This window comes from Lepisma saccharinum, chromosome 18, assembly GCF_977018435.1.
Source record: "Lepisma saccharinum chromosome 18, izLepSacc3.1, whole genome shotgun sequence".
NCBI classification, from domain to species: Eukaryota; Metazoa; Arthropoda; class Insecta; order Zygentoma; family Lepismatidae; genus Lepisma; species Lepisma saccharinum.
Window position 1 is genome coordinate 61430322 of NC_139246.1, and position 14987 is coordinate 61445308.

A 14987-nucleotide genomic window follows, 5' to 3' on the forward strand; every position below is an offset into this window, starting at 1 on the left:
AAGTTCACTGCACGCATGCGCAATGGAGTCCTTAAAGGAATTGGGGATTTCCAGCAAGAACAATCCATGGAAAGGGTATGTAACGCAGCAAGAAGGACCGTGACAATGAGAAATGCATTCAAGACAACACATCCCGACCTCAAACATCAAAACATGAGCACCGAACACAAAATCCGAAAAGTTGAGCACGGTTGCATACCCCAGTTACACGCGAGGAATGAACGAATCATGTCATGTGGCATACGAGAGACACATTACTCCACCAGGAGGAGGGAAAGAAAAACACAATATCAGATGATTGCGACAACGTGTATTTTTACACGCGACAACTACGTAATATCCCCCCCCCCCACACACACACAACAAACAACAAATGCTACAATATCTTACGCACAGACAGTCCGTGTCACTGTACACCAACTGAAGATGTCACTTTCACCACACAAAGGGGGTGGGGAGCAATACCAAGAGTGTTCTCACTGAGATTTGCCGAGGGCAATAATCACAGACGGTTTTCAAAATTTTTGCCGTTTACTTCTACGCAGAGATGACAGCGACGAATCAAGGAATATCGAGTACGAGCAAACAAGCCAGGTGTATCTGCTACCGTTGCGGCGGCGACGTTGATGCGAGCAACGAGGTCCTCAGCTGATGTGACAAGTGTGTCGTATACGAGGGTTTTCATTTCTCCCCAGAAGAAAAAATCGAGTTGAGATCTGGCGACCTCGGTGGCCAAGGCACAGGCTCATCCCTACCAATGAACCTATTGCGAAACACGTCATGCAGGAAATGTCGTACATTACAATCGAAATGAGCTGGTGCACCATCGTGTTGGTACCACATTTCTTGCCGCAGTGCCAAAGGTACGGTCTCCAACAGTTCAGGCAGAACCTCACTAAGAAATGCATGATACGTGCGACCATTCAGGCGAACAGGGAGAATGTATGGTCCAATTAAATGATCATGTACTATCCCGCACCACACATTCACTGAAAACCTGTGCTGGTGATGGGCCACAAAAAGTGCATGTGGGTTGTCAAAGTCCCATACATGACTGTTTCTACTATTGAAGACATCCATCCTAGTGAAAATGGCTTCATCTGTCCACAATACGTTTGCCCCGAAGTGAGGGTTTGTGTCCAGCTGATGCAACAACCATTGGCAAAACTCCATACGAGGGCGAAAGTCACGAGGTAACAGTTCTTGTACTTTCTGCAGTTTAAAAGGGTGCATTCCTTCCTCTGACAACACTCGCCAAACATTCACATGAGACGTGTTTCGTGCCCGAGCGAGCACTCGCGTACTGGTGCCAGGATGTTCTGCGACCGCTATTAACACATCTTCTGCAAACTCATGTGTACGTACACTTCGGGGTCTTCTAACTTCTTGCCGCGGTGGTAACACTGACCCTGTTTCACGCAGTCGACTGTCCACTACCTGAAAGAAGGTGTGAGACGGTAAACGTCTATGTGGAAAGCGTTCTCCATAAAGACGCCTTGCCTCACGGCTATTACCACGTGCCTCCCCATACATGAGATGCATGTCTGCTAGCTGCTGGGTCGTAAACGCAGCCATCTGTGTAATAGGGAGGTGGAACTGCAAAGTATTGTTTTTGTTTAACACTGACACACTGCACAAATTGGCCGTATCACCGTACGAACACCACAGACCAATTGTTGCGATACTTGACTTGCCCACTCCACCACGTCAACTTCTTTCAATACAACATACTAGTACTCTTCAATGCGTATGACAACCTAGAGCGAACTGCTGATCATATCCCAGCACCTGCAACACGATTGGGACGACTGCCGGAGAGAACCAACCCTTCGAGCTCCTCTCGCGGGAACAGCAGTCATGAAGGTCAAACGTAGACTACGAGAGCCAGACTTGCCTGTGCAGCGCTTCCAAAACTGGTCTCTTTTACGTCACAATGATCGCGTGCGAACACTTTTGGTATTGCTCCCCACCCCCTTTGTGTGGTGAAAGTGACATCTTCAGTTGGTGTACAGTGACACGGACTGTCTGTGCATAAGACATTGTAGTATTTGTTGTTTGTTGTGTGTGTGGGGGGGGGATATTACGTAGTTGTCGCGTGTAAAAATACACGTTGTCGCAATCATCTGATATTGTGTTTTTCTTTCCCTCCTCCTGGTGGAGTAATGTGTCTCTCGTATGCCACATGACATGATTCGTTCATTCCTCGCGTGTAACTGGGGTATGCAACCGTGCTCAACTTTTCGGATTTTGTGTTCGGTGCTCATGTTTTGATGTTTGAGGTCGGGATGTGTTGTCTTGAACGCATTTCTCATTGTCACGGTCCTTCTTGCTGCGTTACATACCTTTTCCATGCATTGTTCTTGCTGGAAATCCTCAATTCCTTTGAGGACTCCATTGCGCATGCGTGCAGTGAACTTTTCATAGTGACTTCCGCACTGAGCACATACGATTCCTTTATGATTCCCTTGGAACCGCCTCTCTATATGTGATAGTATTCGTCCCAGTCAGGTGTGACGTTCACTTTGTCACCTTTTGCGAGGCTCCTATCTCGGAAACGAAGCCTCAGTCGTAGAAATGGAACTTAGACTTTTTGCTTGTTTTCGTGTGAGGAATCACCTCCCAAGCGTTGTAAACGACCTTTAGAAACACCCTGTATATATCACAATATACGTCCTACATATACTAGAGCTAAGTATTAGTGCAAGATCTTAAATGTAGTGCCTAAGGAATGTAACAAAACAGAGAGTGCCGGAAATTGCGTTTCGCGTTTGCGTTGTGGTTCGAGATTTCGAACAATATCTTTCATCGCTGTTATAATGATCCTGAACACGCAATCCTATAATGTAGTTAACAATTAAGAAGGTGGTATTATTAATCGTGTTTTGAAATCGTGCGGCGAGTGTGGAAGTGGAGAGAAAAAGGTGCATGTGTCTTTAATGACTGTGAAGTGGCTTGTTTTTATCGTTGTGGAAACTCGATGCATGATTTGATGTGACGCGGTCGCGATCTGTCTTTGTTTAGTTAACAACCCGGCTGGGTTTAGAGTTGGTTGGTGGGAGGGTTCGGAAGGTGGAATTGTCCTGTGTTGGCTCCTTGGCGATGGTGAACAATCTGTTTGGTGGTTGGTGATGGTGGCGGGTGGGCAATCGGTTGGGTGGTTGGTGATGGCGGGCTGGGTGGCAAACGGATGGCTGGTTGGAGAAGGCGGGAGGGAGAGCTTAAGGATGGCTGGTTGGCGATGGTGGGTGGGAGGGCAAACGGTTGGCTGGTTGGCGATGGTGGGCGGGAGGGACATTGGTTGGTTGGTTGGTTTCGTTTATTTTTCATATTTTTAACATCATTTTATGAAATTATAACTAATAGAACAATCGGTAATACACAATTATATAATAGTATGTTGGCATCTTAAGACGAATCGCAACTGGAAATACCGGAAGAGAACAACTGATATTTGTTCAATTGAAATTTTGGTAACTATTTTCACAAAAACGAGACTCTCAATTTATATATATCACAATATACGTCATACATATACTAGAGCTAAGTATTAGTGCAAGATCTTAAATGTAGTGTCTAAGGAATGTAACAAAACAAAGAGTGCAGGAAATTGCGTTGAGCGTTTGCGTTGTGGTTCGAGATTTCGAACAATATCTTTCATCGATGTTATAATGATCCTGAACACCCAATCCAATAATGTAGTTAACAATTAAGAAGGTGGTTTTATTAATCGTGTGTTGAAATCGTGCGGCGAGTGTGGAAGTGGAGAGAAAAAGGTGCATGTGTCTTTAATGACTGTGAAGTGGCTTGTTTTTATCGTTGTGGAAACTCGATGCATGATTTGATGTGACGCGGTCGCGATCTGTCTTGGTTTAATTAACAACCCGGCTGGGTTTAGAGTTGGTTGGTGGGAGGGTTCGGATGGTGGAATTGTCCTGCGTTGGCTCCTTGGCGATGGTGAGCAATCTGTTGGGTGGTTGGTGATGGTGGCGGGTGGGCAATCGGTTGGGTGGTTGGTGATTGCGGGCTGGTTGGCAAACGGATGGCTGGTTGGAGAAGGCGGGAGGGAGGGCTTAAGGATGGCTGGTTGGCGATGGTGGGCGGGAGGGCAAACGGTTGGCTGGTTGGCGGTGGTGGGCGGGAGGATTTACGGTTGGCTGGTTGGTGATGGTGGGCGGTAGGGCTAACGGTTGGCTGGTTGGCGATGGTGGACGGGAGGGACATTGGTTGGTTGGTTGGTTTCGTTTATTTTTCATATTTCAACATCATTTTATGAAATTATAACTAATAGAACAATCGGTAATACACAATTATATAATAGAATGTCGGCATCTTAAGACGTATCGCAACTGGAAATACTGGAAGAGAACAACTGATATTTGTTCAATTGGAATTTTGGTAACTATTTTCTCAAAAACGAGACTCTCAATTTATATATATCACAATATACGTCATACATATACTAGAGTTAAGTATTAGTGCAAGATCTTAAATGTAGTGCCTAAGGAATGTAACAAAACAAAGAGTGCAGGAAATTGCGTTGCGCGTTTGCGTTGTGGTTCGAGATTTCGAACAATATCTTTCATCGCTGTTATAATGATCCTGAACACGCAATCCTATAATGTAGTTAACAATTAAGAAGGTGGTATTATTAATCGTGTGTTGAAATCGTGCGGCGAGTGTGGAAGTGGAGAGAAAAAGGTGCATGTGTCTTTAATGACTGTGAAGTGGCTTGTTTTTATCGTTGTGGAAACTCGATGCATGATTTGATGTGACGCGGTCGCGATCTGTCTTTGTTTAGTTAACAACCCGGCTTGGTTTAGAGTTGGTTGGTGGGAGGGTTCGGAAGGTGGAATTGTCCTGTGTTGGCTCCTTGGCGATGGTGAGCAATCTGTAGGGTGGTTGGTGATGGTGGGCGGGTGGTCAATCGGTTGGGTGGTTGGTGATGGCGGGCTGGTGGGCAAACGGAAGGCTGGTTGTTGAAGGCGGGAGGGAGGGCTTAAGGATGACTGGTTGGCGATGGTGGGTGGGAGGGCAAACGGTTGGCTGGTTGGCGATGATGGGCGGGAGGGTTTACGGTTGGCTGGTTGGCGATGGTGGGCGGGAGGGCTAACGTTTGGCTGGTTGGCGATGGTGGGCGGGAGAGACATTGGTTGGTTGGTTGGTTTCGTTTATTTTTCATATTTTCAACATCATTTTATGAAATTATAACTAATAGAACAATCGGTAATACACAATTATGTAATAGTATGTCGGCATCTTAAGACGAATCGCAACTGGAAATACCGGAAGAGAACAACTGATATTTGTTCAATTGAAATTTTGGTAACTATTTTCACAAAAACGAGACTCTCAATTTATATATATCACAATATACGTCATACATATACTAGAGCTAAGTATTAGTGCAAGATCTTAAATGTAGTGCCTAAGGAATGTAACAAAACAAAGAGTGCAGGAAATTGCGTTGAGCGTTTGCGTTGTGGTTCGAGATTTCGAAAAATATCTTTCATCGATGTTATAATGATCCTGAACACGCAATCCTATAATGTAGTTAACAATTAATAAGGTGGTATTATTAATCGTGTGTTGAAATCGTGCGGCGAGTGTGGAAGTGGAGAGAAAAAGGTGCATGTGTCTTTAATGACTGTGAAGTGGCTTGTTTTTATCGTTGTGGAAACTCGATGCATGATTTGATGTGACGCGGTCGCGATCTGTCTTGGTTTAATTAACAACCCGGCTGGGTTTAGAGTTGGTTGGTGGGAGGGTTCGGATGGTAGAATTGTCCTGCGTTGGCTCCTTGGCGATGGTGAGCAATCTGTTGGGTGGTTGGTGATGGTGGCGGGTGGGCAATCGGTTGGGTGGTTGGTGATTGCGGGCTGGTTGACAAACGGATGGCTGGTTGGAGAAGGCGGGAGGGAGGGCTTAAGGATGGCTGGTTGGCGATGGTGGGTGGGAGGGCAAACGGTTGGCTGGTTGGCGATGGTGGGCGGGAGGATTTACGGTTGGCTGCTTGGTGATGGTGGGCGGTAGGGCTAACGGTTGGCTGGTTGGCGATGGTGGGCGGGAGGGACATTGGTTGGTTGGTTGGTTTCGTTTATTTTTCATATTTCAACATCATTTTATGAAATTATAACTAATAGAACAATCGGTAATACACAATTATATAATAGAATGTCGGCATCTTAAGACGTATCGCAACTGGAAATACTGGAAGAGAACAACTGATATTTGTTCAATTGGAATTTTGGTAACTATTTTCTCAAAAACGAGACTCTCAATTTATATATATCACAATATACGTCATACATATACTAGAGCTAAGTATTAGTGCAAGATCTTAAATGTAGTGCCTAAGGAATGTAACAAAACAAAGAGTGCAGGAAATTGCGTTGAGCGTTTGCGTTGTGGTTCGAGATTTCGAACGATATCTTTCATCGATGTTATAATGATCCTGAACACGTAATCCTATAACGTAGTTAACAATTAAGAAGGTGGTATTATTAATCGTGTGTTGAAATCGTGCGGCGAGTGTGGAAGTGGAGAGAAAAAGGTGCATGTGTCTTTAATGACTGGGAATTGGCCTGTTTTTATAGTTGTGGAAACTCGATGCATGATTTGATGTGACGCGGTCGCGATCTGTCTTGGTTTAATTAACAACCCGGCTGGGTTTAGAGTTGGTTGGTGGGAGGGTTCGGATGGTGGAATTGTCCTGCGTTGGCTCGTTGTCGATGGTGAGCAATCTGTTGGGTGGTTGGTGATGGTGGCGGGTGGGCAATCGGTTGGGTGGTTTGTGATGGCGGGTTGGTTGGCAAACGGATGGCTGGTTGGAGAAGGCGGGAGGGAGGGCTTAAGGATGGCTGGTTGGCGATGGTGGGTGGGAGGGCAAACGGTTGGCTGGTTGGCGATGGTGGGCGGGAGGATTTACGGTTGGCTGGTTGGCGATGGTGGGCGGGAGGGCTAACGGTTGGCTGGTTGGCGATGGTGGGCGGGAAGGACATTGGTTGGTTGGTTGGTTTCGTTTATTTTTCATATTTTCAACATCATTTTATGAAATTATAACTAATAGAACAATCGGTAATACAAAATTATATAATAGAATGTCGGCATCTTAAGACGTATCGGAACTGGAAATACTGGAAGAGAACAACTGATATTTGTTCAATTGGAATTTTGGTAACTATTTTCTCAAAAACGAGACTCTCAATTTATATATATCACAATATACGTCATACATATACTAGAGTTAAGTATTAGTGCAAGATCTTAAATGTAGTGCTTAAGGAATGTAACAAAACAAAGAGTACAGGAAATTGCGTTGCGCGTTTGCGTTGTGGTTCGAGATTTCGAACAATATCTTTCATCGCTGTTATAATGATCCTGAACACACAATCCTATAATGTAGTTAACAATTAAGAAGGTGGTATTATTAATCATGTGTTGAAATCGTGCGGCGAGTGTGGAAGTGGAGAGAAAAAGGTGCATGTGTCTTTAATGACTGTGAAGTAGCTTGTTTTTATCGTTGTGGAAACTCGATGCATGATTTGATGTGACGCGGTCGCGATCTGTCTTTGTTTAATTAGCAACCCGGCTGGGTTTAGAGTTGGTTGGTGGGAGGGTTCGGAAGGTGGAATTGTCCTGTGTTGGCTCCTTGGCGATTGTGAGCAATCTGTTGTGTGGTTGGTGATGGTGGCGGGTGGGCAATCAATTGGGTGGTTGGTGATGGCGGGCTGGTGGACAAACGGATGGCTGGTTGGAGAAGGCGGGAGGTAAGGCTTAAGGATGGCTGGTTGGCGATGGTGGGTGGGAGGGCAAACGGTTGGCTGGATGGCGATGGTGGGCGGGAGGGACATTGGTTGGTTGGTTGGTTTCGTTTATTTTTCATATTTTCAACATCATTTTATGAAATTATAACTAATAGAACAATCGGTAATACACAATTATATAATAGTATGTTGGCATCTTAAGACGTATCGCAACTGGAAATACTGGAAGAGAACAACTGATATTTGTTCAATTGAAATTTTGGTAACTATTTTCACAAAAACCAGACTCTCAATTTATATATATCACAATATACGTCATACATATACTAGAGTTAAGTATTAGTGCAAGATCTTAAATGTAGTGCCTAAGGAATGTAACAAAACAAAGAGTGCAGGAAATTGCGTTGAGCGTTTGCGTTGTGGTTCGAGATTTCGAACGATATCTTTCATCGATGTTATAATGATCCTGAACACGCAATCCTATAATGTAGTTAACAATTAAGAAGGTGGTATTATTAATCGTGTGTTGAAATCGTGCGGCGAGTGTGGAAGTGGAGAATAAAAGGTGCATGTGTCTTTAATGACTGGGAAGTGGCTTGTTTTTATAGTTGTGGAAACTCGATGCATGATTTGATGTGACGCGGTCGCGATCTGTCTTGGTTTAATTAACAACCCGGCTGGGTTTAGAGTTGGTTGGTGGGAGGGTTCGGATGGTGGAATTGTCCTGCGTTGGCTCGTTGTCGATGGTGAGCAATCTGTTGGGTGGTTGGTGATGGTGGCGGGTGGGCAATTGATTGGGTGGTTGGTGATGGCGGGCTGGTGGGCAAACGGATGGCTGGTTGGAGAAGGCGGGAGGGAGGGCTTAAGGATGTCTGGTTGGCGATGGTGGGTGGGAGGGCAAACGGTTGGCTGGTTGGCGATGGTGGGCGGAAGGGTTTACGGTTGGCTGGTTGGCGATGGTGGGCGGGAGGGACATTGGTTGGTTGGTTGGTTTCGTTTATTTTTCATATTTTCAACATCATTTTATGAAATTATAACTAATAGAACAATCGGTAATACACAATTATATAATAGTATGTCGGCATCTTAAGATGTATCGCAACTGGAAATACTGGAAGAGAACAACTGATATTTGTTCAAATGGAATTTTGGTAACTATTTTCTCAAAAACGAGACTCTCAATTTATATATATCACAATATACGTCCTACATATACTAGAGCTAAGTATTAGTGCAAGATCTTAAATGTAGTGCCTACGGAATGTAACAAAACAGAGAGTGCCGGAAATTGCGTTTCGCGTTTACGTTGTGGTTCGAGATTTCGAACAATATCTTTCATCGCTGTTATAATGATCCTGAACACGCAATCCTATAATGTAGTTAACAATTAAGAAGGTGGTATTATTAATCGTGTTTTGAAATCGTGCGACGAGTGTGGAAGTGGAGAGAAAAAGGTGCATGTGTCTTTAATGACTGTGAAGTGGCTTGTTTTTATCGTTGTGGAAACTCGATGCATGATTTGATGTGACGCGGTCGCGATCTGTCTTTGTTTAGTTAACAACCCGGCTGGGTTTAGAGTTGGTTGGTGGGAAGGTTCGGAAGGTGGAATTGTCCTGTGTTGGCTCCTTGGCGATGGTGAACAATCTGTTGGGTGGTTGGTGATGGTGGCGGGTAGGCAATCGGTTGGGTGTTTGGTGATGGCGGGCTGGGTGGCAAACGGACGGCTGGTTGGAGAAGGCGGGAGGGAGGGCTTAAGGATGGCTGGTTGGCGATGGTGGGTGGGAGGGCAAACGGTTGGCTGGTTGGCGATGGTGGGCGGGAGGGACATTGGTTGGTTGGTTTGTTTCGTTTATTTTTCATATTTTCAACATCATTTTATGAAATTATAACTAATAGAAGAATCGGTAATACACAATTATATAATAGTATGTTGGCATCTTAAGACGTATCGCAACTGGAAATACTGGAAGAGAACAACTGATATTTGTTCAATTGAAATTTTGGTAACTATTTTCACAAAAACGAGACTCTCAATTTATATATATCACAATATACGTCATACATATACTAGAGCTAAGTATTAGTGCAAGATCTTAAATGTAGTGCCTAAGGAATGTAACAAAACAAAGAGTGCAGGAAATTGCGTTGAGCGTTTGCGTTGTGGTTCGAGATTTCGAACGATATCTTTCATCGATGTTATAATGATCCTGAACACGCAATCCTATAATGTAGTTAACAATTAAGAAGGTGGTATTATTAATCGTGTGTTGAAATCGTGCGGCGAGTGTGGAAGTGGAGAGAAAAAGGTGCATGTGTCTTTAATGACTGGGAAGTGGCTTGTTTTTATAGTTGTGGAAACTCGATGCATGATTTGATGTGACGCGGTCGCGATCTGTCTTGGTTTAATTAACAACCCGGCTGGGTTTAGAGTTGGTTGGTGGGAGGGTACGGATGGTGGAATTGTCCTGCGTTGGCTCGTTGGCGATGGTGAGCAATCTGTTGGGTGGTTGGTGATGGTGGCGGGTGGGCAATCGGTTGGGTGGTTTGTGATGGCGGGCTGGTTGGCAAACGGATGGCTGGTTGGAGAAGGCGGGAGGGAGGGCTTAAGGATGGCTGGTTGGCGATTGTGGGTGGGAGGGCAAACGGTTGGCTGGTTGGCGATGGTGGGCGGGAGGATTTACGGTTGGCTGTTTGGCGATGGTGGGCGGGAGGGCTAACGGTTGGCTGGTTGGCGATGTTGGGCGGGAGGGACATTGGTTGGTTTGTTGGTTTCGTTTATTTTTCATATTTTCAACATCATTTTATGAAATTATAGCTAATAGAACAATCGGTAATACACAATTATATAATAGAATGTCGGCATCTTAAGACGTATCGCAACTGGAAATACTGGAAGAGAACAACTGATATTTGTTCAATTGGAATTTTGGTAACTATTTTCTCAAAAACGAGACTCTCAATTTATATATATCACAATATACGTCATACATATACTAGAGTTAAGTATTAGTGCAAGATCTTAAATGTAGTGCTTAAGGAATGTAACAAAACAAAGAGTGCAGGAAATTGCGTTGTGCGTTTGCGTTGTGGTTCGAGATTTCGAACAATATCTTTCATCGCTGTTATAATGATCCTGAACACGCAATCCTATAATGTAGTTAACAATTAAGAAGGTGGTATTATTAATCATGTGTTGAAATCGTGCGGCGAGTGTGGAAGTGGCGAGAAAAAGGTGCATGTGTCTTTAATGACTGTGAAGTGGCTTGTTTTTATCGTTGTGGAAACACGATGCATGATTTGATGTGACGCGGTCGCGATCTGTCTTTGTTTAATTAACAACCCGGCTGGGTTTAGAGTTGGTTGGTGGGAGGGTTCGGAAGGTGGAATTGTCCTGTGTTGGCTCCTTGGCGATTGTGAGCAATCTGTTGGGTGGTTGGTGATGGTGGCGGGTGGGCAATCGATTGGGTGGTTGGTGATGGCGGGCTGGTGGGCAAACGGATGGCTGGTTGGAGAAGGCGGGAGGGAGGGCTTAAGGATGTCTGGTTGGCGATGGTGGGTGGGAGGGCAAACGGTTGGCTGGTTGGCGATGGTGGGCGGGAGGGTTTACGGTTGGCTGGTTGGCGATGATGGGCGGGAGGGCTAACGGTTGGCTGGTTGGCGATGGTGGGCGGGAGGGACATTGGTTGGTTGGTTGGTTTCGTTTATTTTTCATATTTTCAACATCATTTTATGAAATTATAACTAATAGATCAATCGGTAATACACAATTATATAATAGTATGTCGGCATCTTAAGTCGTATCGCAACTGGAAATACTGGAAGAGAACAACTGATATTTGTTCAATTGGAATTTTGGTAACTATTTTCTCAAAAACGAGACTCTCAATTTATACAGGGTGTTTCTAAAGGTCGTTTACAACGCTTGGGAGGTGATTCCTCACACGAAAACAAGCAAAAAGTCTAACTTCCATTTTTACGACTGAGGCTTCGTTTCCGAGATAGGAGCCTCGCAAAAGGTGACAAAGTGAACGTCACACCTAACTGGGACGAATAATATAACAGATAGAGAGGCGGTTCCAAGGGAATCATAAAGGAATCGTATGTGCTCAGTGCGGAAGTCACTATAAAAAGTTCACTGCACGCATGCGCAATGGAGTCCTTAAAGGAATTGGGGATTTCCAGCAAGAACAATCCATGGAAAGGGTATGTAACGCAGCAAGAAGGACCGTGACAATGAGAAATGCATTCAAGACAACACATCCCGACCTCAAACATCAAAACATGAGCACCGAACACAAAATCCGAAAAGTTGAGCACGGTTGCATACCCCAGTTACACGCGAGGAATGAACGAATCATGTCATGTGGCATACGAGAGACACATTACTCCACCAGGAGGAGGGAAAGAAAAACACAATATCAGATGATTGCGACAACGTGTATTTTTACACGCGACAACTACGTAATATCCCCCCCCCCCACACAGACACAACAAACAACAAATGCTACAATATCTTACGCACAGACAGTCCGTGTCACTGTACACCAACTGAAGATGTCACTTTCACCACACAAAGGGGGTGGGGAGCAATACCAAGAGTGTTCTCACTGAGATTTGCCGAGGGCAATAATCACAGACGGTTTTCAAAATTTTTGCCGTTTACTTCTACGCAGAGATGACAGCGACGAATCAAGGAATATCGAGTACGAGCAAACAAGCCAGGTGTATCTGCTACCGTTGCGGCGGCGACGTTGATGCGAGCAACGAGGTCCTCAGCTGATGTGACAGGTGTGTCGTATACGAGGGTTTTCATTTCTCCCCAGAAGAAAAAATCGAGTTGAGATCTGGCGACCTCGGTGGCCAAGGCACAGGCTCATCCCTACCAATGAACCTATTGCGAAACACGTCATGCAGGAAATGTCGTACATTACAATCGAAATGAGCTGGTGCACCATCGTGTTGGTACCACATTTCTTGCCGCAGTGCCAAAGGTACGGTCTCCAACAGTTCAGGCAGAACCTCACTAAGAAATGCATGATACGTGCGACCATTCAGGCGAACAGGGAGAATGTATGGTCCAATTAAATGATCATGTACTATCCCGCACCACACATTCACTGAAAACCTGTGCTGGTGATGGGCCACAAAAAGTGCATGTGGGTTGTCAAAGTCCCATACATGACTGTTTCTACTATTGAAGACATCCATCCTAGTGAAAATGGCTTCATCTGTCCACAATACGTTTGCCCCGAAGTGAGGGTTTGTGTCCAGCTGATGCAACAACCATTGGCAAAACTCCATACGAGGGCGAAAGTCACGAGGTAACAGTTCTTGTACTTTCTGCAGTTTAAAAGGGTGCATTCCTTCCTCTGACAACACTCGCCAAACATTCACATGAGACGTGTTTCGTGCCCGAGCGAGCACTCGCGTACTGGTGCCAGGATGTTCTGCGACCGCTATTAACACATCTTCTGCAAACTCATGTGTACGTACACTTCGGGGTCTTCTAACTTCTTGCCGCGGTGGTAACACTGACCCTGTTTCACGCAGTCGACTGTCCACTACCTGAAAGAAGGTGTGAGACGGTAAACGTCTATGTGGAAAGCGTTCTCCATAAAGACGCCTTGCCTCACGGCTATTACCACGTGCCTCCCCATACATGAGATGCATGTCTGCTAGCTGCTGGGTCGTAAACGCAGCCATCTGTGTAATAGGGAGGTGGAACTGCAAAGTATTGTTTTTGTTTAACACTGACACACTGCACAAATTGGCCGTATCACCGTACGAACACCACAGACCAATTGTTGCGATACTTGACTTGCCCACTCCACCACGTCAACTTCTTTCAATACAACATACTAGTACTCTTCAATGCGTATGACAACCTAGAGCGAACTGCTGATCATATCCCAGCACCTGCAACACGATTGGGACGACTGCCGGAGAGAACCAACCCTTCGAGCTCCTCTCGCGGGAACAGCAGTCATGAAGGTCAAACGTAGACTACGAGAGCCAGACTTGCCTGTGCAGCGCTTCCAAAACTGGTCTCTTTTACGTCACAATGATCGCGTGCGAACACTTTTGGTATTGCTCCCCACCCCCTTTGTGTGGTGAAAGTGACATCTTCAGTTGGTGTACAGTGACACGGACTGTCTGTGCATAAGACATTGTAGTATTTGTTGTTTGTTGTGTGTGTGGGGGGGGGATATTACGTAGTTGTCGCGTGTAAAAATACACGTTGTCGCAATCATCTGATATTGTGTTTTTCTTTCCCTCCTCCTGGTGGAGTAATGTGTCTCTCGTATGCCACATGACATGATTCGTTCATTCCTCGCGTGTAACTGGGGTATGCAACCGTGCTCAACTTTTCGGATTTTGTGTTCGGTGCTCATGTTTTGATGTTTGAGGTCGGGATGTGTTGTCTTGAACGCATTTCTCATTGTCACGGTCCTTCTTGCTGCGTTACATACCTTTTCCATGCATTGTTCTTGCTGGAAATCCTCAATTCCTTTGAGGACTCCATTGCGCATGCGTGCAGTGAACTTTTCATAGTGACTTCCGCACTGAGCACATACGATTCCTTTATGATTCCCTTGGAACCGCCTCTCTATATGTGATAGTATTCGTCCCAGTCAGGTGTGACGTTCACTTTGTCACCTTTTGCGAGGCTCCTATCTCGGAAACGAAGCCTCAGTCGTAGAAATGGAACTTAGACTTTTTGCTTGTTTTCGTGTGAGGAATCACCTCCCAAGCGTTGTAAACGACCTTTAGAAACACCCTGTATATATCACAATATACGTCCTACATATACTAGAGCTAAGTATTAGTGCAAGATCTTAAATGTAGTGCCTAAGGAATGTAACAAAACAGAGAGTGCCGGAAATTGCGTTTCGCGTTTGCGTTGTGGTTCGAGATTTCGAACAATATCTTTCATCGCTGTTATAATGATCCTGAACACGCAATCCTATAATGTAGTTAACAATTAAGAAGGTGGTATTATTAATCGTGTTTTGAAATCGTGCGGCGAGTGTGGAAGTGGAGAGAAAAAGGTGCATGTGTCTTTAATGACTGTGAAGTGGCTTGTTTTTATCGTTGTGGAAACTCGATGCATGATTTGATGTGACGCGGTCGCGATCTGTCTTTGTTTAGTTAACAACCCGGCTGGGTTTAGAGTTGGTTGGTGGGAAGGTTCGGAAGGTGGAATTGTCCTGTGTTGGCTCCTTG